The following is a 27,334-nucleotide window of genomic DNA, read 5'->3' as shown; positions in this document are numbered from 1 at the left end:
TCACCAATCTATTTGAATTCTTTCAGGGCGGGGGTCAAACAAACATGTGGACAAGGATGATCCAGTGGATATGATGTACTTGGACTTTCAGAAAACCTTTGATAAGGTCTCACACCAAAGACTCTTATGCAAAGCAAGCAGGACCAGAAACTGGTTAAAAGGTAGGAAACAAAGGACTGAAAACTAACCATTTATTCCTAAATGGAGAGAGATAAATAGCAGGGTCCGCCAAGGATCTGTACTGGGACCTGGACAGTTCAAAATATTCATAAATGATTTGGAAAAGGGGATAAATAGTGATGTGGCAAAGTTTGCACATGATACAAAATTACTCAATATGGTTAAGTCCAAAGTTGACAGCTAAGAGTTACAAAGGAATCTCACAAAACTTTTTCCAACAAGGCAACAAAAATAACAGATGAAAGTTAATGTTGATAAATGCAAACTAATACATATTGGAAAACATAATCCCAACTATCCATACAAAATGAGGGTGTTTAAACTAGCTGTTACCACTCAACAAGAGATCTTGGGGTCATTGTGGATAGTTCTCTGAAAACATCTGCTCACCGTGCAGGGGCAGTCAAAATAGCTAACAGAATGTTAGGAATCATTAGGAAAGGGATAGATAATACAACAGAAAATATAATGCCACTATATAAATCCATGGTATGTCCACACCTTGAATACTGCATGCAGTTCTGGTTGCCCCATCTCAAAAAAGATACATTAGAATTGGAAAAGGTACAGAGAAGGGCAACAAAAAAGATTAGCAGTATGGATCAGCTTCCATATGAAGTGAGATTAAAAAAACTGGGACTGTTCATCTTAGAAGAAAGATGATTAAGGGGGATATGATAGAGGTTTATGAAATCATGAATGGTGTGGAGAAAATGAATGGGGAAGTGTTATTTATACCTTTCTATAACCCAGTAACCAGAGGGTCACCCAGTAAAATTAATAGGCAGCAGGTTTAAGACAAACATAAGGAAGTACTTCTTCACACAATGCACAGTTAATCTTTGGAACTCACTGCCAGGGGAAGTTGTGAATGCCCAAAGTATAATTGGGCTTAAAAGGAATTAGATAAATTCATGGAGGACAGGTCCATCAATGGCTAGGGATGCAATCCCAGGCTCTGGGTGTCCCTAAACCTCTGATTGCCAGAACATGGGACTGGATGACAGGGGATGAATCACTTGATAAAATTGCCCTGTTCTGTTCATTCCCTGTGAAGCACCTGGCATTGGCCAATGTCTGAAGACAGGATACTGAGCTAGATGGAACACTGGTTTGGCCCACTATGGCTATTCTTATGTTCTCATGATTCATTAGTTAAAGTCTATACTGTGCTTTGAACACAAAGTACAATATAAATACAAAGTATTGATCTTTCTTCATTTAACAATCCCTTTTGCCTCTCTTACCTAAATTCCCTCTATTTTAATGCCAGCTTTCTGATATTGAGGTGCCTAGAACTAAATCGGATATTGTAGCTGCAGTCTCACTAGACCCAGAAAGAGAAGGACCATGTTGTCTTATTTCTTTGTATATAACCCAGATCATATTGGCTTTTATTTTTATAAACCCATTAACATTTCTAACGAAGCTATCACCTTAATTTTTACTCATACTCCCTGTATCTCTCAGAGTTACTTACTCCTCTGTCCCCCTCTTGATTTTTTCTATTGGTTCACCTGATAAACTGTACACTGGATAATCACAGCACTGAACTTAGCATAAGAGTACAACTACTACCACTTGCTATATGGTTAATTAAGTCTAAGGCCTGGTCTACACTGGGGGGGGGGGGAATTGATATAAGATACGCAACTTCAGCTACGAGAATAGCGTAGCTGAAGTCGACATATCTTAGATCGACTTAGACTGACTTACTTCGCGTCCTCACGGTGCGGGATTGATGGCCGACGCTCCCCCATCGACTCCGCTTCTGCCTCTCGCCTTGGTGGAGTTCTGGAGTCAACAGGGAGCGTGTTCGGGGATTGATGTATCGCATCCAGATGAGACGCGAGAGATCGATCACTACCCACTGATCTGGCGGGTAGTGTAGACATACCCTCATGTAGGCTATGCAGGAGTAAGGGCTCTGTATTCTCTTTGGCTTAGATACTTCACTTGTGACTTAATTAAGCTAAACAAGGAAAATCTGCCCAAATGAAGAAAGATGGAATGCTTTGTTTCCTAATAGATTTTATACAAACTTAGCTTCTGTGGTGAATGTTGCTGGCTTCTCTGCCGCCTGCTCAAAACAAAGACGGCACAAGTGGTATGAACAATGTCCTCAGCTTTGAACTCATTGGCTTAACCTCAGTGCACCAAAAAAGGAGAATCACATTTTTGGAATGCAAATATTATTGTGAAATAGGAAAAAAAGACTAAAGGGAAAAAATACAGGCTATGCATGGCTGCTTTTAATGGAAACGGTATGATGTCGATTCTCCTTCTCCTCATGGTTTGCAGTCAGTGATCCCTGGAGAAAAAAGTCTGAAGTTGTAATGAAAAGGGATCATTTCAGAATGCGTAACATTCAAGTTCCCTTGCCTTTTATGTTCTAGAAAGGGAAAATGTTTTCACTGTATGTGGGTTTTTGATATATGGCTTTGAAAAGACGACTCAATCCTTCCATGAAAAGGTTGAATATTCTGCTCTTTGTTGAGCAAAGGGACTTTTCATTCCTGAATTACATTGAAATTCCACTCCCTAGTTATGAATAACTTGTAGCAGCTTTCTGGGAAGCTTAAATATGTAGCATTTACAAAATATCAGCCTACAATAAACACTGTATTGCAAAACCAGCAACATTTGGAGATTGGGGCAGGGATCTTTTTTTTCTCCAAGGAGAGTGTGGTGTATTTTTATGGCAGTAAAAAGGTTTGTTTATGTAAAAAATGGTAGTCAGTGCAATGCTTTTCAGACTGGAAGAATAGCCAGAGAATGTGATGCATTCAGAAGGCTGAGAAAGACTAGTTCACATGACATTGCTGCTATTCATTTTAGCAATCAACCCTTAGCTCAGATAGCTCATAGCAGTGGATTGCTCTTTGGGTAAACTCCCTCATTAGAAACACTGTTCAGTCACATAGCAGTGTCTGTAGAGCCTTCACCAGTTACCCCTCCTGAGTTGTTAATGAGATTTTTAATCGACTAATACAAAGAAACAGAATTTATATGGAAAAATAAAGATAAAACTAATATTGGATCTCAGATAAACAAGAAAGAGTTATATGACAGAATATAAATATTCATGAAAACTGGGCAAATACTGCCAGAATTGTTACAGTCTACTCCTTTCCCTCCTCCCAGTCCAGCTTTTTTCTGGCTGAAAGTCAGGTGGCTTCCTCCTCCATGCTGCTCAGGCACCAGCAGAGGTCATGGAGAGCATAGTAGAGACAAGGTCTCTTCTGTCCGTTCCAGTGCCAGGCATCACCCTGACCCAGAATAGCCAAGAGAAGCAATTACAGGGAAAGCCCAATTTCACCTCTGTATCTCTGGGGTGGAGCATGTTCAGTTGCTCTGTGGGGATGGTATATGCATAATCCTGTCACATCTAGGAGTGCTGAGGTAATGGAGCATGCTCCTTTGCCCTGTGGGGGATGGCACATGTGCAGTCCAGTCAGCACCACTAGCTATAACTGGCTTAAGCATGCTCAGTGAAAATGGAATCGTTGGCGATTTTAGCTGCTATGTTTTTCTTAAAAGTCTCTACTGAGCATGTGTAAAGTGGTATTTTTCAAAGTCTTATAACTTGGCATTTGGGTAAATTTTCACAGGAACAGCAAAAAGCACATACTTGATACTCCCCTGCCAAATTTCAAGTCCCTGCTCCAAAGCATGGGCGCATTACAGCTTCTCAAAGAAAAGGTCACCAGAATTTGTTTAAATGGCAAAGCAACATATTTCCCCCAAATTTCACTCTCGGACATGACAAACAATTTTGACTGATATTTCTAAAAATTCAGACTGAGGCAGGCATCCAGCATGGAAAATTTCAGCCCATCATGAACAGAATTATTTCAGCGGAATTATAAACAACTGAAAGCAGAGTAACTGTCACAGAGCTACTTCATCTGCATACGCTGTTTACCTAGAACTCCAGATGGACATAATGACCTGGAAGAGAACAAAATCTTTATTGATAAAGTCTGTAGATGACACAGAAATTGAGGGTGTAGTAAATAATGAAGAGGATAGATCACTGATACAGAGCGATCTGGATCTCTTGGTAAGCTGAGTACGAGCAAACAATATGCATTTCAATATGGCCAAATGTAAGGTTATACATCTAGGAAAAAAAGAATGCAGGCCATACTTACAGGGTGGGCAACTCTCTGGTGATCTGAAAAAGACTTGGAAATCATGATGGGTAATCAGCTGAACATAAGCTCCCAGTACAATGCGGTGGCCAAAAGAGCTAATGCAATCCTTGGATGTATAAACAAGGAAATATCAAGTAGGAGAAGAGAAATTATATTACTGCTGTATTTAGCACTGTTATGACCACTAGTGGAATAGTGTGTGTCCATTTCTAGTGTCCATAATTAAAGAAGGATGCTGAAAAATTGGGGAGGGAGTCAGAGAAGAGACTAGAATAATTAAAGGATTGGAAAACAGGCCTTACAGGGATAGGCTCAAGGATCTCAATCTATTTAGCATATCAAAGAGAAGATTATGGGGTCTCTTCATCACAGTTTATAAGTACCTACATGGGGAACGTAAATCTGATAAGAGGGCTCTTTGATCTAAAGAAAGTATAACAAGATCCAACATCTAGAAATTGAAGCTAGGCAAATTCAGACTAGAAATAAGGTTCAAACCTTTCAGTGAGGGTAATAATTAGCCATTGGAACAAATTACCAAGGGTTGTGGAGGATTCTCCATCACTGGCAATTTTAAAATCAAGACGATGGTTTTTTCTAAAAGATACTCTGTAGTTCAAACAGGATTTAATTCAGCGAAGTCCTATGGCCTATTTTATACACGAAGTCAGAGCCGATGATCCTACTGGTCCCTTTTGGCCTTATTATCTATTCATGTCTGAATGGGGAAAGCTGTGTTTTTCCTGTTATTACTCTTTTTCAGGAAGAGATCACTAATGATAGCACATATCAGTCTCCTATCACTATACACTTCATAACCATTGACATTTGAACCTCACCAATAATTCAACATTAGCTCAGCCTCAGCCACTAAAATGCTTTCTGGGTAAAACTCTGGTTTCTGCAACTAGGTTTGGACTACTTTATATACTGTATTTTCTTGCAAATTTTTAAAAAATGTGTCAAATTATTTTTGGTAATTGAGTCTTGGTATACAGTTAAGAGAATTTAATCAGTCTCAGAGCCATTTTATAACAGAGTAGTATAACATTACCCCATTTTCAAATATCCCACCATGTATATGACTAAAATTAGAAGGCCTGATGCATGAAATGCTGCAGCAATTAAGTGGTTAAAGGAATCCAGTAAAGTCAACTTGCATTTGGATATTGGAAATTTGAGTCAGCATGCTCTGGTAAGCAAAAATCATGCACAGTATGCCAACATAATATTAAGGCTCAGAATGCAAAGCAGAGAAGCATAACAACTCGATTACTGACTTCCTTTCTATAAAGGAAATATTGTTTTAAGAAAGCTGTTCCAATGATCAAGTGTACCACAGGAATGTGTCAGCAATTATAGCAATCAACGCAGAGCACTTTTTCAACATTACTTTATCTAACATCCACTAAATACTAAGCGTGGCAATGTCCTTTGGCCTTGGGCTACACAGATGAAAAAAAACGATGGAAGCCTACTTTTAATTAGTCCAAAAGGAACAAAGAACATGCACACTCAAACTGCATTCTCCAGTCTTAAACAATGGCAGGTTTGAGTAAGGATGGCCTACACCAGAGAACTATGCAATTAGTTGAGGAGGATGCTGATGTTTTTCCTTGAGAACCCAAATAAGGGGACCATCTGTTTGAGATAAGGCTTCAAGCTTGTGACAGTATAACTGTGCATGAGAGGAAGGGTATGTGCTGCTGATCTTTTAAAACAAACTAATGAAGGCTAGTGTGTTCAAATAAAGAAAGTGCTCAAGCTAAATCCAAAGGAAAGTAATCAGATGTTCAGCCATGATGTCAAGAGGTTTTTACTTTTCTTTTTGCACTCTGCTAATTTGCAGGCATCATATTTGCAGTCGAAAAATACAGATTGTATCAGATTGTAAATGAAGAGGGAAAGCATAATCTCCATATGGATATCTGGAAGAGTTGTCATCTAGACGGTATTTTAAGTTCATTAGTCTTCTTGCATGCATGGACTAGTGTGATAATGTGAGCTGGTAGATCTGCCACTCAGACTGGGTAAACAATGATAAGCAGTATCAGAGGGGTAGCCGTGTTAGTCTGGATCTGCAAAAGCGGCAAAGAGTTCTGTGGCACCTTATAGGCTAGCAAACGTATTGGAGCATGAGCTTTCGTGGGTGAATACCCACTTCGTCGGATGCATGGTAAGCAGAAGTCCAGGACTTTGATTTCACTACCACCTTAGTGAAATTTTTAAAAGCCAAGACTATGAAACCGCTAGCAGATAAGTTCTATTTGCCTGTGCATGCCATTATGTCGCTACTCTCAAAGCTCAGCTGGAAGAATCAAGATATTTCTAACTACAGGTCACTTAGTCTTGCTGGTAAAAAGAAAACAAAATCATACTGAATATTCCCATTTATTCATTTCAGTGGAGGATATTTTAGCCACTTAGAATATTTACTATGCAAGTGAGGTGCTTCATACCATTAAACATTGAGAAGAAGGCTCCAGTAAACTATTAATGGCGATCAATGGCCAAGGGGCAAAATCTTCTTCCCACTTTCTTCGGGGCATCCACTGCCTAACAAATACAGCCTTGTCACAGATACCAGGATTTTGTCCCAAGTCTTTAGCAGAGAAATTCCACTTTGATAAACATAGAGATAAACATAAAGGTCTCATCTCTTCTACTTATGTTTTTCTGTGCTGCTCCTCCAGTATGTCTGTGTAAGTATGCTGAATGCTGTGTTCCATGTTTAAATTACCCCTTTTCCTTTGACTATAGATGTACACAACACATAAAGGGGATGTAGCATTCTATATTACTCCCTTTCTGTGATAGGCCATATTGCAACTCCCACAAGAATTTGGAAATGGGCAGAGTTAAGATGTCTATGGGAAACTTAAATTTGAATATTGTGCAATTAAAATCAAAACATGTAAGTGGCATTGAGAAATCAATTACTTATAAGAGAAGAAGGCAGCTGTCAGCTTGAATTGACATACTGCATCAACTATGAAAACAAAAGATTCCTGTGGGCCCATGCGCTGGGCTCTGTTCTCTGCAAGGATACAGATGATTCAGAAAAAAACCCAGGTCTCCTCCCCACTGCTTCTCTCCCCTTTTTAGACTAAATATATATCAGTTGCTGCAGTACAAGCATGGGGGTTCCATTGACAGGAGGCCTGACTCTGATCTCACACCACTTCAGTGCAACTCCATTGGCTTCCGTGGAATTACTCCTGATTTACACCTTTGTATCTGAGCCCCATCACAATCACATTTATGATCTAGCAGCTTTGGCAACAGCAGGTATTCACATACACATTATACGTACCACTCTTTGACATGAGTTAATACAGACTTCATTCATGTCTTGACACCAGATCTTACCACAGAGTTTAAGGACCATGTATGAAATCATCATCTTTTCTCCACTTGAGTCAAAGTGAGCCATGATGAAGAAATCTAGGACAACACTGGTATTACTCTCAAAATGTTCTCTCCCTGCTTGATAGAAAGATTTTCAAACTGTAAATACAACTTTTTTTTAAATTTACTGTTTTTGCCAAAAAGATACCTCTAAGCATTTGAGCATGGGGCAACACTCACTTTCTGTCTTATATATTTGCACGTGTAAGTAGGTACATGACCAATCTAGCCAGTCCCTTGACAATTGAGTCTAAAGCATCTTTTCTTTAACTGCAAAAGCACAACGTTCAGAGCTCTGAAATGTTGTGTGTAAGTGCTAGTGTAGACATGGCCTTATGTCAGCAAAACTTTTGCCAATCAGGGGTGTGAAAAGAACACATCCCAAGTGACATAAGTTTTGCCGGCATAAGCATTTGTGTGCACAGCACGACATCAGCTGGAGATGCTCTCCTGCCGACATAGCTACCACCGCTTGTTGAGCAGGTTTCATTATGTTGACAAGAGAGCTCTCTCCCATCTACATAACGTGGCTATCCGAGCACTCTTACAGCTGTATTGGTACAGTTGTGCTGCTGTAAGCTTGTAAGTGTAGACATGGCCTTCGTTCAGCTGAATCAATAGACATAATATTAGCTCAGTCTTCTTAAGGTCTAAAGTAGGCCTTGACTTAATTCTGTTAACTCTGGAAGAGTTAGCATTGACTGAAACAGGCACAGAGCTAGGCAAATGCTGAGCACTTTTGAAAATCCCACCCTTAGTGACTTTCTCCATGACATGCTATAGCTAACTTCCACTGGAGCAGCCTTAGCTGCTAGTACATTGGCCATTTTCAAACCCTTTTATTCCCTTCATCTGTGCATGAGATCTATAAATAAATTCAAGCATTTTGCTTTCAATAAGCTCCATTCATAATAGCACTATCCTTAAATGGCCTGAATGCTCTATAGTTATATAATGAATTCTTTTCTGTGAATTGTTTGCAAGTCGATTAAGTGTGATCACAGTGGCTTAGTTCAGTATTCTCACACTATGGAATACATTAAAAAACAAAACACTGTCATCCATGAAGGACTTCATAAAATGTCCAGCCTGTGAAAGGCAGTCAGCAATCTGTGCAAGTCACGTTCCAAACTTTTGTTTGACAGACTTTCCCAAAGATTGGCAGAGTTAATAGAAACTGTATGAGGCATTAGAAAAGGAACAGAGTCAGCTGATGTACGGGAGACCTGAACGTGCAATTCTTCCCACAACCTACTATATCACATAAAATTTGCTAAATCTAACATTTTTAAGCACCATTTGATGTCCGATAAAAATCTCTCAGGCCCTGAATGTTCACTACTCAGTAATGTATTGTCCCTTATAATAAGCAGGTCAAGAGAGAGAGATCTGAACTGTACAAATGGCATGTTTTTGTATAGAGCCACTAAGCATTCAGAAGTTTTGAGTGCAATATTCTACTTGTGCCAGGCATTTAGTTCACTCTGAGTAGGATACAGCAATGTTAAGATAAGGACTTATTTATGTTTATCCTTCTTTTGGTGGTGTCATTGTTTTAAACACTCACTCCCTGTCTTCTCTCCACTGTCCTCACCTACACTAGGCAGGGTAGTTCAGACAGGCTTCCTCTGGATTTAGTTATTCATTACCAGCACATCAGGCTCTGTTGACTCAACCACAACAATAATCACTCAAGCCAACCTGAGTGAAATTGTCCATTTACAGAACAGTTTTCTCCTTGCCATCTATTAGTAACGTAACATGTTATTTAAAGAATTGCAAGATGCTCCTTGGAAATCTTTAGCTGAGATTTTCAAAGCTAACCAACGGATGTAGATACCCAGCATTCAATCCCCTAATGCAGCTTTAAAAATCTCAGACTTTGAGTCCAGTCCCATAGCCCTGATATCGGTAAATCTCCCATTGACTTCAATAGGAATTTTTCCCCAGTCAGGACTGCAGAATCAAGCTCTAAACATTTTCTTTATGTTAGAGCATTAGCCATAAGATTTGCAGAATTTATTGGTGAAATCAACTGGTTTTGCTTTTGAAAACTTAATTATTTTGCTTAATTTAGCATCAAGTTAAAGATCATGAACCAAATTCCGCTCTCAGTTACACCACCACTGAAATCAGATAACATAAGAACCAGACCAAGCAATTCTGCTTCTTTTTGGAGGGGGGCGTATTAAGTAGAACTGGATTTAAAATGAGGGGGAAAAGTGTTACAAACATTTTCTTCAGCTTTGTGTAAAATGTTTCATTTCCATGGAAAGTTGCTGAGCAGTTATAAGGCTTCGCATGGCCATGCCCACTTTATCTACAGTGCACCCTAAAAAATGATGTACCCTACATAATGCACCCAGCTCCCTCTTACTCACAATGGAAGCACAGGAGAGTCTGTATTTTGCATGTATTTGTTTTAGAGGAATGGATACAACTTGCTCAGTGTTTGTCAAATGTAGGCTGTGCAACAGATCGGAGAAACAGGCCTCTGTGACTTTATGTGAAATGGGAATCTGTGTCAGCTTTTTTACTTCAAGCGCCAATGACAAGGCAGATTAGGAAATTAAAGGAGTAGGTGAAGAGGAGTTCAGACAAAATGAATGGGAAAACATCCCAGCAAGAGGCAGCAGCAAAGGATTTCATAATTTAATTAAGTGATGAAAAGAGTAATGGGTCAAGTGATGCAAACAACAATACAGTCTTTCAAGGCAACAGGGATTCCAGAAACTGTCTTCCAACTCAGAAAAATCAGTCTTTCACAATTGCTCTACTGTTAGCAGAATGACTTCTGTTGATTAAATTATCATGCAATAGGACATTAGACATGCTCTAAGATCTGTAACTGCAATATATTTTAGCAACTATGTGGCAAATTTGAAGAGGAATGTTCACAATAGTTTTATGCCCATGAGATACTTATGGAGCACCAGTGTGGGACTGAGGTCGCTAAACAAAAATGTACATTAAGGGAATGACAAGGTTGTACATTTAAGCACAGAAAAAAACAGGAAATATCAAAGGATACACAAGCAACCTTACAAATGGGAAGAATTGTGTATACATTATGATACAGGCTGTCAAATTTAGTATACAGACCAGCAGTTGTTGTATGGACATTGCAGTACCAAAGTTTGCATTGATTTCTGACAAGATGTCTTTAGCTGAGTTACTGTGCCCCATCCCTGCCCTTATTGTCCTCCAAACAAAGATGGTAGGTCCACAGTTATCCAACTTGGCATTTTAACCATTTCTAAAAAAAGCCATGGTAGATTATGTTACTTTGTAGTTTTAGTTGGGCCTTCTCCCTTTACAGGCACTTTAAAACCAGACAATGTCTGAGCCATGTCATGTCTAATTACTATAGGTGTTTTAATTCCCTTATATCCAAAGAGCTCTGAGAAATAAAGCGTCCAATAGAAGAAAACCTGCAGAGCAATATTTGTAGCTTTAAAAAATGGCTCTGAAGTCTCCCTGCTTCTGAAGTTTGTTCTTAACAAAGATGGCTACCAAAAGTGTTGTTAGAAGGGACCACAAGGGGCATCTAGTCTAACCCCCTGCCAAGATGCAGGATTTGTCGTGTCTAAACCATCCAAGACAGATGGCTCTATCCAGCCTCCTTTTGAAAGCATCCAGTGAAGGAACTTCCACGACCTCCCTCGGCAGTCTGTTCCATGCGCCTACTGTTCCTACAGTTAGGAAGCTTTTCCTGAGATTTAATCTAAATCTGCTGTGCTGTAGTTTGAACCCATTGCCTCTTGTCCTGCCCTCTGTGGCAAAAGAGAACAACTTTTTTCCATCTTTTTTATGTCAGCCTGTGATGGGATATACTCTCCACACTGGCCCTGAGAGGGTAAATTAGGCCCAATTAACTGCCCAGGCTGCACCTGGAGGAGGAGCCAGAGAACAGGGGTTGATTAAATGAGGGTCAGCTGGTCAGGAAAAGGAGGGGCCGGTATAAAGCCCAGGAGCAGCGAGCAGAAGGGGGCTGCAGGAAAGTAGGCTGCAGTCACTCAGAGGAGGCAGGCAAATCCAGACAGGGAGGAAGCCAGGAAGGTAGGGAAGGCTCAGGGGCAAAGCAGCAAGGATGGGGGATGTGGCACTGACCAGGCAGAGGACAGTGGAATGCCTGATTTGTTGTGGAAAGATTTTGTTACATACCTCCCCAGAAGGGGGGAGGGACCAAGTCACAAAAAGGAGGCTGCAATTCCTGGAGCAAGAGTGGTCTACAGGATGAAAGGAGGAAGGGATAGACTCCACTGGAGGAGGGCACAGTGTCTGGTCAGAGCTAACCCCAGAACAGCAAGGAGGAAGCGCCACTTGTAGTGACTGACCATCATGACACAGTCTTTCAAGTGTTTGAAGATTGCTATCTTGCACCCCTTTAAACAGTGGTGTCCCCCAGGGGTCTGTTCTAGGACCAGTCCTATTCAACATGTTCATAAATTATCTGGAAAAAGGGTTAAACAGTGAGGTGGCAAAATTTGCAGATGATAGTTAAAACCCAGCCAGACTGCGAAGAGCTACAAAAGGATCTCTCAAAACTGGGTGACTGGGCAACAAAATGGCAGATGAAGTTTAATGTTGATAAATGCAAAGTAATACACATTGGAAAGCATAATCCCAACTATACATATAAAATGATGGGGGTCTAAATTAGCTGTTACCACTCAAAAAAGAGCTTGGAGTCATTGTGGATAGTTCTCTGAAAACATCCACTCAATGTTCAGCGGCAGTCAAAAAAGTGAACAGAATGCTAGTAATAATTAAGAAAGGGATAGAAAATAGGACAGAAAATATCATGTTGCCTCTATATAAATCCATGGTATGCCCACATCTTGAATACTGTGTGCAGATGTCGTCACCCCATCTCAAAAGATATATTGGAATCAGAAAAGGTTCAGAAAAGGGCAACAAAAATTACTAGGGGTGCAGAACAGCTTCCATATGGAGGAGAGATTAATAAGACTGGGACTTTTCAGCTTGGAAAAGAGACGGCTAAGGGGAGATATGATTGAGGTCTATAAAATCATGACTGGTATAGAGAAAGTAGATAAGGAAGTGCTGCTTACTACTTCTCATAACACAAGAACTAGGGGTCACCAAATGAAATTAATAGGCAGCAGGTTTAAGACAAACAAAAGGAAGTATTTCTTCACACAGTACACAATCAACCTGTGGAACTCCTTGCCAGAGGATGTTGTGAAGGCCAAGACCATAACAGGGTTCAAAAAAGAACTAGATAAATTCATGGAGGATAGATCCGTCACTGGCTATTAGCCAGGATGGGCAGGTATGGTGTCCCTAGCCTCTGTTTGCCAGAAGCTGGGAATGAGTGACGTGGGATGGATCACTTGATGATTACCTGTTCTGTTCATTCCCTCTGGGGCACCTGGCACTATTGGAAGACAGGATACTGGGCTAGATGGACCTTTGGTCTGATCCAATAGGGCCATTGTTATGTTCCTCTTTTCTAAACTAAACATACCAAGTTCCTTCAGCCGTTGCTCATATGGTTGGCATCCCATCCCTTTGATCATCTTCGTCACTCACCTCTGGATACCTTCTAGTTTCTCTACATCCTTTCTACACATTGGTGATCAAAATTGGACACAATATTCCAGCTAAGGCCTAATCCGCGACAAAAAGAGTTGTATTATCCACTCCCATGACTTGCATGCTATGCCTCTGTTAATGTAACCCAAAATTGCAGTTGCTTTTTTCTGCAATAGCATCACATTTCTGACTCATGTTGATGTTGGTGCCTTGGCTGGCGCGTCCTCGGACTCCCACATCGGGGGAAGAGCGGGGTGGAAATCACCTCACCTCGGCGATGGGCTGAAGTCGTGGGCCGACCCCGACCACTGCCCCTCTGGTGACCATGGTGGAGCCACGAGGCCTGAATCTGTCTTCTGACTGTTGTAGGTGAGCAACAAGGCAACGGGGAGCAGCGCCGCTTGCTGGAGGAGTGATACAGAGGCAAGCGTGACTGACGCTGCGATCCCAAATGAGCCCTCCAGGACAGGGGCCAATGATGAGGAGACCTCCTGGGAGAGGATGTTCGGCACCTACGCCACCTAGGCAACCAATGGGCAGACGGTTATTGGTACTGGTGATATGAAGAGCGTCTCCATGATTCCGGCATCCCCCTTCTGGAAGGAGGGGATCTCAATGGAGATCTAAGCTGTCTATCTGGCGAGCCAAGGCACAGCTCCGGGTCCTGAGGTTGCAGCAAGGAGGACTTGCGTCTAGGATCCAGCAACCTGGGGTGTTCCGCCAGTCCAAGCTGCAGCACCCCGGTGGCTTTCCCCTTCAGTGCCACCAGCAAAGCCATATCGGTCACCTGGCACAGCATCTGCGGAGTCAGTTGGCCTTGCTCCTTGGCCACCGAAACCACTTTGGGCACTGTGGCCCCCTTCACAGGCTGGGGTCCTCTGCCAGGGGCAGGAGGATGGGTCCCTGGTGGGGCTGATGGGTCCCGCAGTACCCCTTTGCAGTACCCCTGTGACTCCCTGTAACAGGCGCATAGCCCGACAATGGTCCTTTGCCCGGAGCACCTCTCTCCATTGGCATGGAGGGGCTTCTTTTCTTCGGCACTGGCAAGACAGAGCGGTGCCTGGCTGAGTCCGAAACCAGCAGTGCGCTGCAAGCCGAGGCCAAAGTACTGGGAGTGGGTGCCATGGTGGAGGGTTCCAATGCTGGACAAAGAGAGCAGCCTCCATTAGTAATGCCCTCAAGTGGATATCCCGCTCCTTCTGAGTCTGTGGGCAAAAGTTCTTACAGATAAGGCACCTGTCCTTGCGATGGTCTTCCCCCAGACACTTAAGACAGCTCTCATGCAGATCGCTGATCAGCATCGGCCGGCAGCATGACACACATGGCTTAAAGCCTGGGTAGCAGGGCATGCCCCGCTGGGGCAAAGTCCCAACCGGGGACTCTCTGGCTAACTAACACTAATTATGAACTATAGAGAAACTATGTACAACACCACCACCACTATAAAGTCAATGGGTAAACCGCTACTGTTCTTGCGAGGCAAGACAAGGCGCTCCAGCTAACTGTCACGGGCAGTAAGAAGGAACTGAGAGGGTGTAGGACCAGCAGTGCCTGATATACTGTCGCATGGGAGCGCCACTCCAGGGGGTGCCACAGCCAGCCAGATGGGTACCGCTAAGGCAGAAATTTTGACAACTGAGCATGTGGGCACCCACACACCTAAAATGGAATCGACATGAGCAAGCACTCAAAGAAGAACTCCACTGGCTACATACCACTTGCATGAATCTGAGGTTTTGTTAAATAAATTGGTCCCCCATCAAATTGAATGAAACAAACAATGGACCTTCTTTCTCTAACAGTAACTGAACTGGGTCAATGAGCTGGTGCTTTCTCCTAGAGGCTCTATGTTGTGTTCCAGAACCTAAACTTTCATATAAAAAAAAATAAGCCTCTAGCCTTAATGGTTGCAAAGATATCCTTCAAAATGTAAAGATGTAAACTAGTGCAGTAATGTCTGCTTGAAAGAATAGTTTTAGGAGGTCTGAACTGCCACTGTATAGGACTAGGAGGTGATAGCTCTGATGCCTAATGATGCTAATCTAAACAAATATTGTTAACTATTTCACTGTTGATCAAAAAACTCAAGAAAGAAAAGAAGTTTGGTAATCGTAGGGTTTTACTAGGATCAAAATAAATAATTATGCAAAGATAATATTGTACAATAAAATAAAGTACTTAGAGACAAGATAGGTGAGGTAATATCTTTGATTCAACCAACTTCTGTTGGTGAGAGCGCCAAGCGTTCTGAAGAAGAGCTCTGTATAAACTTGAAAGCTTGGCACTCTCACCAACAGAAGTTGGTTGAATCAAAGGTATTATCTCACCTACCTTGTCTTTCTAATATCCTGGGACCAACACAGCTACAACAACCTGCAGGCAACAAATATGTGACTGATATACAACATTGTATGTCACCTTAGTCTCCCTCACATTTTTTCCTACATCAAAAGTACATTGGTCTTGTATTTTTACATCTACAATTCAAGCTGATAAGATACAAGAACGAGACATACCCAAAAGTGAAGATGAACAGCATGCAGCACTGTGTTTAGTGCACAAATGAGCTACAACTACTGAACAGATAAAGGAAGGTTTCTTATCTTTTACTTTGGAAGCCTGAATATGCTATGAAACTCAAGAGTTCAAGTACCATACTAGCAACAATCTAGAGAGCAAGAAACATTCCCACAGTGCCAGAATTATCACTCTGTCACAGTCTTACCTGGACTGGGAGGGTCTGAGACAGAAGATTTGCAAGTGTGGGAGTGCCAGATGTGCAATCACAATATTTTTGACTGGAAGCAGTTTCAAATACAACATTAAAACTCTGATATGCTTTTCAGTTACCTTTTTAAAAATATAAATATTGAAGATTACTATCATTCACTTAGAGTAGGTTGACTTTTTTTTAAACAAAAAGTGTTTATTAAAAGACCTTTTCCAGACCAAAAAAAGAAAAAAAAGTCATGAAAAACAGTTAACATTTTCCAATTTTTTCCTTTCTCATGACATTTTTATTATTAATCATTGACTTTTTTAAAATGTCAATTTTGATAAACATTTTGGTAAAATTTTCAATTACAACTGTCACTTAAATACCAGGGTTGAGAAGCAATATTTCCTGCTGTTCAGAAAGAACTATCTTCACATTGAAATAACTGTAGAAGAGTCTCTGTAGAGTCCTGAAGTTAGGAACCAGATTCATACCTGTTGCGATCAATGTAGTTCCACTCAAGTCAATTAAATGCTTCCAGTTTACACAAACTGATAATCTGCCTGTCATGAATTGTGCAGCAAATGTCCTCACTTTCTCTGCTCACCCTAAAAAATATCATTTGCAGTTACTGGTCAGCCAAACACTTTCAGCAAAACAGGATCTGCGTATTGTGGAATCACTTATGCAAATATCTTTGTGCCAGCTAACAACATGTTTAACACTGAAGAATTTTAGAGTTTGATGATATGCTACCATGTATGAAAGCAAGTCATTTTTACTAAGTAATATACAAGGGATTTGGAAATGCATCATCTGAGCTTTTGAAACATGTTTTTCAACAAAGATCTTGACTTTTTAGGGTGAGGGTGAGAGGAAGTGTCTTTTTAGGTTCTGTGATTCTGACTAACTTTTTCTTCAGTTCCCAAGCTATTTCCAGTTTCACAGTATTTTTCTTCAATCCCTCCTGCTTCTTTTCTAACACCCCCTCACTATAAGGTGAAGTCTGTGGAGTCAAATTCTGTTCTTCTTTTCAGCAATATAAAGGAACAGATTTTTCCCCACAGTTTATAAGAATTAATCAAGGCCGCCCAGAGGATTCAGAGGGCCTGGGGCAAAGCAATTTTGGGGGCCCCTTCCATTAAAAAAAGTTGCAATACTATAGAATACTATATTATTGTGGGGGCCCTGTGGGACCCAGGGCATGGGGCAAATTGCCCCACTTGCCACCCCCTCTGGGCAGCCCTGGAATTAATTCTGTCCTCTTAAAGTTCAGCTAAAAGAATGGCACTATAATTAGCATACTGTGGAAACACTAAGACTGTGTCTACATTTTTATTACTATATACAGCAATCAAGGTGGGCATGAAACCTACAATCATAGCCTCAATCCTGCAAGTACTTATCCATGTGATTAACTTTAAGCAGATGAGTAGTTCCATTGAACTACAGGACAACATGTGTGAATAAAATTAAGTGTGTGTGTTTGTCAGATTGGGTTTAAAAAACCAATCCTGCAACCTTTACTCACCCACACGTAGTTCTTTCTTAGATGATAGTTTAAAATTATGAAAGGCCTGCTCTTAAATAGAAATTGAATTAACTTTTAAAAGGGAGAGAGAGAACGTCCACAATCTGAATGAAAGCCAAGAATTTCATATACAGTCCCCTAAAGAGAAAAATAGTCTTATTGAAGAAATCTGTATTTACTGGTAAATGCCTAATCTTTATAGAATCTCTTAGTTGAAGGCTAATTTCACTGTTTTAGTTAAACAAATATATAAATTATAATGTTAGCTTGGAGTCTTCACCCTGGTATCCGGGTGAAACAAAAACACAAACACCTCCCAGGGAGAAGCAGCTTTTAAAATGAGGGACACTGTGCTTTGACATTTGCTCTTGAGGACCAATAGGAAGAGCACAGTATTACTAAGCAGAACAGCAAATTCCAGTAAACTGCTTTGTAATTTAAATTGCATATTTATGCTTGTAAGGTAGTAACATGTCATCCCTGCTTTCTACAATTGCATCAGACCAGTGTGAGAAGGAGGGAAAGTAGCCTCCAAAGGTAGGATTGTTTGGCTAAATGAAAGACTGTTGAGAAGTAAATTGTGCCCACACATTTTTTATGAATGCAGGTAATTTAATCCTGTGACATCTTTAGATGAAACTCACTATGCTTCCTGTTAGACTTGGCCCTCAGGGTTGCTATTGTGCACAAATTTACAGGAGAAGCAAATTCCATGAAGGCAGCAAGCAGTCCTTGCTTGTTGTTTTCAGCATACACCTTAAGACCCATGATTAGGTCTTCTCTTTCCAATGCACAAATCCTTTCCCAAAGAATATTCTTGTAAGGTTTCCAGAACCAATACACTGACATGTTTTGCTCTGCTGATACTCAGTAGCACAGCCTCATAGCTTAGGCCTGGTCTACACTAGGGTGGGGGGTTGAACTAAGGTATGCGACTTCAGCTACGCAAATAGCGTAGCTGAAGTCGAACTACCTTAGTTCGAACTTCTTACCTGTCCAGACGCCGCGGGATCGAAGTCCGCGGCTCCCCCGTCGACTCCGCCACCGCCGTTCACTGTGGTGGAGTTCCGGAGTCGACGGGAACGCGTTCAGAGTTCGATATATCGCGTCTTGATTAGACGCGATAGTTCGAACTCCGAGAAGTCGAACGCTACCCGTCGACCCGGCCATAAGTATGGACGTACCCTTAGCGTGCAACATGTCCTAATTAATCTACCAAAAGCTGAAAGCCATTTGCTGAAAAGGAACAGCGCCTACTGCATTCATTATGATCCAAAGTAGACATCCTGACATTAGAGTTTGCTATTTTCTCCAGTAGCACTACCGCTGATATCAGTCCCACTAGGACAAGGACTTAAAAGACCTGTCTGAGAGAGATGACAGAGGGAAGCACTCGAGATTACTTCCATCATCAATCTAGTTGGTCTCACACTATCATCTGGAATTTTTTTTAAACATGATGGATTCTTTAATTAACTTCAAAAAGTGTATCTGTTTCTCAGGTATGTAAACATGGCAAGGCAAGAGTCTTCATGGTTTTGCTTGGGAAATTGTCAAAACATCAATTAGAAACAGGAGGTTTGTTTAATGAATTCCCACTCTGACAATAGGAAAATAATATACTCGAAACGGTTTTTCTTCCCTGAACTATCACACCAGGCAGCTTTTCTACACTTAATCAACAATATACATTTTTGGAAACTTATGCAATTCCATTCAGGTTGGTGGCCTTGATTCAAACCAAATATGCACTGGCTTCTCCCATTACATTTCAGGACTTAGTGAGCTGAAAAGGAGTGAAAAGTTTGCCCAGCGGTGGGTTACAGTGACTCCCAAGATGCAACCCAGCCCTGCTGGTTGGCTCAAAAAGAAGATTTGCACTGCTTAAGGTGCAAGCATTGCCAGGGCAAATGGAGGATGAGCTGATTCAGCACACTTCATGGCAGCCTCCATCTGCAGGATTCCTACAGAGCACTGGACATAGTTTCAAAGCTGCCCAGTCTAGTGGGAACCCTAGGGAGGACAGCAGTGTAAACATCCTTTTGCCTTCTCACAGGGGTGAAGTTGCCTGCAGTATAGGAATGTCAATACCATTTTAAAAGTGAACCGTTTAAATCAGGGGTCGGCAACCTATGGCACGCGTGCCAAAGACGGCGCACGAGCCGATTTTTAATGGCATGCTGTGGCCTGCCGGGACTCCAGTGTGCCATTAAAAATCCTGCCGGTGGCAAGCCACAGGGTCCGCGCTCCCGAACCGGAGCGTCCAGCGGAGCACAGCAAACCGCTGGCCCCTCCTCTGCCTTTCCCGCCTTCCCCTGGAGCCCTGCTGCCGTGCGTGCAGCGCTCTGGGGGCTGGGGCTGTGTGCTCCCGCAGGGCAGCGTATCTGGCTCTGCTTCAAGCCTCATGGTAAGGGGTCCAGGGCCGGGGTTGGGTAAGGGAAGTCAGGGGATAGAGAGCAGGGTGGGGGTTAGGGGCAGGGGTCTCTGGAGGGGGCAGTCAGGAGCGGGGGTGGATGGGGCATGGGAGTCCCAGGGTCTGTTAGGGGTGGGGATGGATGGGGCCAGCGCAGTCAGGGGACAGGGAGCAAGGAGGGTTCTGGGGGGCAGTTAGGATGAGGGGGTCTCTGGAGGGGGTGGTCAGGGGACAAGGAGCTGGGGGGTGGGATGAGTCGGGAGTTCTGGGGGGGCTGTCAGGAGGCAGGGGTGTGGAGAGGGGTTGGGGCAGGCAGGGAGCAGGGGGGGTTGTATGGGTCCGGAGTTCTGGGGGTCCTGTCAGGGGGTGGGGAGCGGTTGGATAGGCATGGGAGTCCCAGGGGTCTGTCTGGGGGCAGGGGTGTGGATAAGGTGCAGGGCAGTCAGGGGACAGGTAGGGGGTAGGGTCCTAGGGGGGAAGTCAGGGGACAAGGAGCAGGGAGGCTTAGATAGGGGATAGGGTCCTGGGGGACAGTTAGGGACAGGGGTCCCAGGAGGGGAAGGGCAGGGGACAAGGAGCGGGGGGGGGTGGGGATTCTGAGGGGGGCAGTCACCCAGCCCTCTGCCCTGAGCTTTGTACCTCCCTCATATGTACCCAGCCCTCTGTTGACTCCTTCAAACCTCCCCTCACGACCCCAGCCCTGACTCTGGCACCCCCACACATCCCCAGCCTTCCCTGCCCTGACACCTGCACCCCTCTCACATGCCCCCAGCCCTCTGCCCTGACTCTTGCATGCCCCCACATCCTATGTATCCCACACATCCTCACCCTGAGTACCAAACGGGAGCTCCTGCACCCACCCCTCACATTCCCACCTGCACCCCTCACACCAAGTGGGAGCTGCCCAAGCAAGTGCCCCCACACTCAAATTTCCTACCCCAAACCTGAGCCCCCTCCCTCATTCTAGCTCCTGGCCAGACCCTTCACCCCCAGCCCTGCTTAGTGCACTCCCACCCTCAGCTCAGTGCAGAGAGAGGAAGAGAATGGGCCAGAACCAGAGAGAAGGTAGGTACCCACTGTATGTGGGCAGGGCCGGGACCCCAGACCAGCAGCGGCGTGAGCAGGTCTGGCAGCCGGGATTCCGGCTGGCAGGAGCCGGCGGATGGAACCCCTGAGCAGCAGTGGGCTGAGCTGCTCAGCCCACTGCAGCCTGCTGCTGGTCTAGCTTCTTAAACATTTTGAAAACCTTGTTTATTTTACAATACAACACTAGTTTAGTTATATAATACATAGACTTGTAGAGAAAGACCTTCTAAAAACATTAAAATGTAAATAAATGGCAGTAGCAAAGAAGGTGCAATTTGTAACCTGCTGCAGTGGGGGAGTGAGTCAAGCCCAGTGATTTTGATGGAACTGCACCAGGTTCTATGGCTCAATATGTTCATTACTAAAAACATGCATAGGAGTTGTTATAGTTGCTGGAGGGGCTTTGTGATTAGGCTTCTTAAACTGACAAATGGCTCAATGATCATTCTAAAATAAAATCTCTCTGCATGATCACAACAATAAACATTCTGAGACAATTAACCAAAGGATCCTGGGTTTTGAGAGAGGATTATGGTGTGTGTATGTGCACATTTGTGTTTTTAATGCAAATACAGCCATTAGAATATTAGACGTATACTTCCACTACCATTACCAACGTGATGTTTTCTATCCTCATTCATGTTGAGGTCTGTGATTTCAATGAAAAAAGCCATGGGATGAAATCCTGACTCAACTGAAGTTAATGGCAAAACTCCTACCGACTTCAATGGGGCTGGTATTTCATTCATGGTCCCCGTTCCTAAGCACCTATTATCTAATTTTAGATGACTTGATAAGTGAGAGTAACAAATAGAAGGTGGGGAAAGGAATGTTGAGGGTCACAGCAATAAGGTCACATGATTGTTCAATTTAGGCACATGCACATATTGATTAATATTACTAATAAAAATTATTTGTATTAAAGTAGTAACTAGAGACTCCAACCAAGATCAGGCCCTGGTGCTAGGCCCTGTATAGACATGTAGCATGAAAACGGTCAGTACGTCAAAGAGTTTACAATTTAAATTATAAACCTAAAACAGGCAACAAATAAAAAGCGGAAGAAAGGAAGTAGGATTATCCCCGTTTTACAGAGAAGGCACAGAAAGACTAAGAAAATTGCCCAAATTCTCTGGCAAAGTTAGGATTGAATCCAGATCTCCAGAGTCTCAGACCAATAGCTTAACCACAAGGCCATCCTTCATCTCTAGCCCATTACTGCTGGTTCAAGAATCAAGATTGCTGTCCACATCTTGATAGTTACTCTCCCTGATTTACCACTGCTGTGTGCCAATGTTGTGTTTCCACTACCAAAATAAAAGGCAGTGGCAGGGGGTGGGAACCAGTCCTCTGAGTCTTATTGCCACCTATTGGAAGTGGTGTCAAGATCTGCTGTGACTCAGTGAGATGTATTGTTGTAAAAAGCTACAAAACGTAAGTGGCAGAGAACACTGAGGTCCTTAAAGATGCTTCAGTGAAATTAAGCAACATTTTATTTTTGTCTGTTTGTGAGTGGTTACACTGCCTTTGTAAAGGCAGATAAAATGATAAGAAATTTCAAGCAAAGACAATTAACCAGTAGTCCAGACCAATGTAATAAATGAAAAGCGTTTAAAAACTAGTGTTAGTTCCACTGGCTGTTGCCAACCCTTGTTCCGCTAAGCAAAAGTTTGGGTTAAAGGGCTAAGTACCGTTACATTTTATTTTCCTGATTTTAAAAAAGCATCTTATTGAACAGCACAATACAAAGCTATCACAGAGATTGGATATTTAAGTGGTGCATGCCTCAGAAAAGATAAGATTAGAGTCCCGGTACAAACACTATACGTTTGAAGACTTAAGGTGAGAAGAGAACGAAAAGGCATCTCAGGAAGTCTGTAAAAGGAATTTGAGACTGACAAAATAATTCAGAGAAATGAAACAGTCACATCAAGCATAGGTCTCTGTAACAGACGTGTACATCGCTTGTACATTTTACTAGATGGCTAGCTTTCTTAAAATGGCTTCCATCTTTTTCTTTTTTATATTTTAATTCTTAGTTTATTTATAATCATACAGTAAACTGGTGCAGCTCCATTGACTTCAGCAAAGCTGTGCTGATTTCACACGAGCTGAGGAGCTGGATCCCAAGTGGAATCTGTTCTATAGTAAACTCCACATTCAGTTCCACTGACCATTCAACTGAATTAGGGGAAATTTGACCTTGTTTAAATGTGCATGTTTGATTTAGTTGTTACGTGTCACACACTCCCCCTTCCATGAACAACCTCACAGTACTGAGCCATCATATCTAATGGATCATCTAAAGCTTGAGGATGAAGACTGATCAGCAGCTCTCTTCCTCAGGCACAGTGACACTTTCTACCAGAAGGGTAAAGTTCATCCATGGAGGTGACAGAGCTGTCTTGTGGGGTCGGCCTGAGACTGTGGAACAAATTCTCACCAGAACTAAGGACCTTCAGACACTTCACCAGCTTCCATTCCACATAAAAGGTACACTTTTGACCTTGCCTTCTCCAACATAAACAAATAGCAGTGTGTTCATTTGAAACCAAAAACCTCTGTCAAACTAGACACTTACAATTCTCCCCCCCCCCCAAAGAGGGGACGAGAGAGAGAATGAACCACACATGATAGAAGTTAGTCACATTGCTTTATGCATTGCTGGAAGGCACTCTGACATCATTATGAAGAGGGTAGTACAAGAACCTATACAGAATAAAATGTATTCTGTTACTGAAGTTATACCACAGCCCAGAAAGAACAAAACAAGCGTATCATAAGGAAAATTTCCACTGACCTCACTGGTAGCCAGACTGTGCCCTTATTTGGTTTCCTTCCCAACTGGTGAAGAGGGCAAAGACAGCATGGCATCTTCTCCCAGGAGACTGAAGGCATCATGTCTGCCTCTCCTTCAGAGTTCTGACGTATATTTAAAAGCTTTTAAATTAAAATTTTCCCCATACAACAATATGTCATTTCCTGTTGAGCCAGGGGTAGTTACAGATATAGGACCAGAGACTCAATTGGAGTAAATTGGGATAGCTCTATTGAAGTCAATGAAGATTAGCCAGTTTACATCAGCTGAAGGCCTACCCTATAATGCTGTACCCAAGTATAAATTTCACTCCACTTCTCGATCAACCACCACCATCTCAAGAACCTGTACATTCTAAAAACAGAAAATACAATAATTTGGGGTATGAGCTGTCTTTCATTATATGTGTTTACTTTGCCTAATATAATGGGGCTCAAATGCATGATGATGGGTTGCAGACACTAAGTAAATCTATTTATTTATGTCTGAATATAGGTGACATCAAAGCAGAATTTTCAGAAGCCTTCATGATCCATTGCTAACTTTGAGTGCTCAGTAACTGACCTTCCAATGATCTGTTGTATGCCATCCATCTGTCTCCTTGCTGGTCATCTGCTACCATAATGACCCTCCACCATTCCTTCTGCAATAACTTTCTCAAGGATTTTTCCATCTCTACACCTAATGTGACCAAAGTACATAAATTTGCAACTGTTGATTTCCAACATCAGGATTTGCTTCTCTCCAATAATATTTCTAACACAGGCATTCATCTTTTTTTCTATCCAGGAGATACGCAAGAATCTTTGCCAGCACTACATTTCAAAAGCTTCAGTTTTCTTCTTGTCAAAAGCATTAACTTCCCATTATTCACATCCATAAATGGCTATGGAAAAAGTTAGATTTTTCACTAGTCGCACCTTCGTACATTTCAAAATGCCACAATTTGTCCACACTTTCAGGGAGGCCATAGTTGGGCATTACAACAATACAACTATAATAAATAATTATATCTGACCAAAGCAATTCCTCCGTATGTCATGAGATATTAACCATAGGAATTATTTGAAGTCTGAAAGATGCAATACATTCACTCAATTCTCCATCTCCTTATATAGAATAATCTGGAGATTAGAAGAGACTCCTAGTGAGTCATTCACCATCCATTCCACTGCTTCACAGAAGCTAAATAAAATTCATATCTCCATCTGGAGTACACTATATGGTAAGTTCTTGGGAATCAAGGATAAAAAAAATATTATTACATTGTAGAACTTTACACTAACATTTTACACAACTATGAGTTGAGCATCTTGAACTCCATGTGATATTATTATTTACTGAGCACAGTCGTTGTGCTCTGCAGTATATGCTCAGATAAGACATGATCTTTGTTTCCAGGAGTTTACAACCTAATTTAGACACAAGCAATACTTTTTTTTTTAAGTCATTGCTTCATTTAGACTCTTAGAAAGCTGGCTAACTAGCTAAACACTTGCTATTGCAGCCACACTGCTGAGGTTTTAGCTAGACCTCTTAAAATCATTGCATAAATCGTTGCATAAATACAGATATTAGGGATCCGACAATATAAAGCTGTGCACAATTGATATTTGCCCTTTGTTTTTTCTTGACAAAGTGCTAACAAAAAATACAGCCTTCCCATTTTGTCTTGGAGCCAGGGATTGCAAGTCTGTTGAGTGCGACTCTTTCCCTTATCTAAAGCTCTCAGTGATGGTCACTCGGGAACAGATGGGCAATGCCACGGCAGTTCCCAGACAGGAAATAGTGGCCCCAGAGGGAAAGAACAAGCAGGTCTCTGCTTAAATGGATCTGACAGCTTTGCTTAGAGAAAGATGTTTATCCCTGTTTATGAACGTGTCCTTTTTCCCCCTTTATAATTCCCATGGTCAGTGGTTTTTGTTTGTTTTTTTTAAACAGTGTGTCTAACTGTCTGGGAAGGGAGCATACTAGTCACACACTTCTGAAAGCATTGGGGATCGGTGAGAAATGATTTCATTAAAGTGCTCATTTGCAAAAGGTGTGATTCCTTTCTAGAACATTTCCATTAGCCTTTTTAATGTTTAATGGCCTGATCCATCTCCCACTGGAGTCAATGGGAGCCTTTCCATTCACTTCAGAGGGAGCCAGATCAAGTCCTAATTTAAACAAACAGATATTTTGTATGAACCCTCAAACTGGAAAACTAAAAATGCAAAACAAAAACCACCACTGCCAATTTCTCCAGTACTTTAATACAATTTTTAACTGACTGTTAATAATTTACTAGCCTGCTCCTCCAGATTGATGATCTTTGGTTGCTTTATTTTCTTCTCTTTGACAGATGAGTAAAAAAAATTCTCTGGTTTTTTTTTTAAGCTTTCAGAATTTACATTTGTAATGTCTGATGGAAGTGAGTGAACTTTTAGCCAGAGTTTAATTTTAAAAAGGACATGAAATATCTTTCTTGAAGATTTTCTTAATCAGTTGGATTTATCCTGACTTTTAACTCTAGATAAGAAACTAGGATATCCCATCATGAGGATTTACTGTGTGGTGGAGTTTTGTGCCAACCAGGAATGGCTCCCAGTATTTTAGTTATTAAAATTACATTTATTGGCGATTATATCCATTTCCTGTATAAAATGAGGTTTCCACAAACACTTAAAGTCAAGAGAAGTCAAATAAGTGGCATGCCCTTGTAAATATTAAAGAAGTGCATGCTTTCAAGGCTTGAGTATCTGTGTGAATTGAGTAAAATGTGTGCAAGTCTCTCTCTCTCTCTCTGACAAAACTACTGTCCCCTCTTTTGGGAGGCCAGGATAAATTTAGACTCCAGGACAGGGACTGAGGCTAAATTACCTTTTCCAGGTAACGTCTACAGTGCCAGATGGGGACAAAGTGCGTATTCCACTGGCACTTCTGCTGGAACAGCAGCCCATCCACTCACTCACTGCTCTCCCAGCCACCATGTGGATCCTGAATGAACAGAAAAATGTCAGCAGGGTCAAGGGGAAGGTATCACCAATGCCATTTAATCCCATCCCCCTTCCAGGCAGAGATGAGGAGGGTTCCTTCTACCATGCAAAGGATGGGGCAGTGGAGGTGGGAGAAATTATTCAGCCCTGTGCATGGACTTCAGGATTTCTCCCATATTAAACCAACCTGGGCTCACATTGAAATTCAGATCTGCTTCCGAATTTTGCAAACAGCCAAAGTGATAGGTGGCTTTGGTTTGGGCCCAATCTCTAATATTAAAGGAAAAACAAGAAAAGTTAAAAATCAGAAGTAAGCAGAGCAGACAGCACAGCTGGGAGCGACTCCCAGGGCAATGGCACAACCATTTGGCCAGGCCAAACCTGAGTGGCACTGCAACCCCATGCACCAGGTCACAACACCAATCAGTAAAATTTGGCCCAGTTGCCACTTCTGAAATGTAGTGGAGCAGCAGGCAGGTCAAATTTAA

General features: G+C 42.1%; 2 long non-coding RNA genes across 2 annotated transcripts; one reads left to right on the top strand and one right to left on the bottom strand.

Annotated features, from left to right (window-relative positions):
* The first annotated feature begins 37 nt into the window (after positions 1 to 37).
* Positions 38 to 24,813, top strand: LOC120401972. The gene is made up of 3 exons (XR_005596888.1): positions 38 to 161; positions 23,397 to 23,543; positions 24,364 to 24,813. It is a non-coding gene; the product is annotated as an uncharacterized LOC120401972 (long non-coding RNA).
* On the bottom strand, positions 24,421 to 27,087 carry LOC120401971. The gene is made up of 3 exons (XR_005596887.1): positions 27,034 to 27,087; positions 26,731 to 26,847; positions 24,421 to 24,549 (listed from the first exon to the last, which is right to left on the bottom strand). It is a non-coding gene; the product is annotated as an uncharacterized LOC120401971 (long non-coding RNA).
* Positions 27,088 to 27,334: the final 247 nt, after the last annotated feature.

The sequence above is a fragment of the Mauremys reevesii genome, linkage group 3 (genome assembly GCF_016161935.1).
Source record: "Mauremys reevesii isolate NIE-2019 linkage group 3, ASM1616193v1, whole genome shotgun sequence".
Taxonomy (NCBI): domain Eukaryota; kingdom Metazoa; phylum Chordata; order Testudines; family Geoemydidae; genus Mauremys; species Mauremys reevesii.
This window is presented reverse-complemented; position numbering and strand designations above follow the sequence as displayed.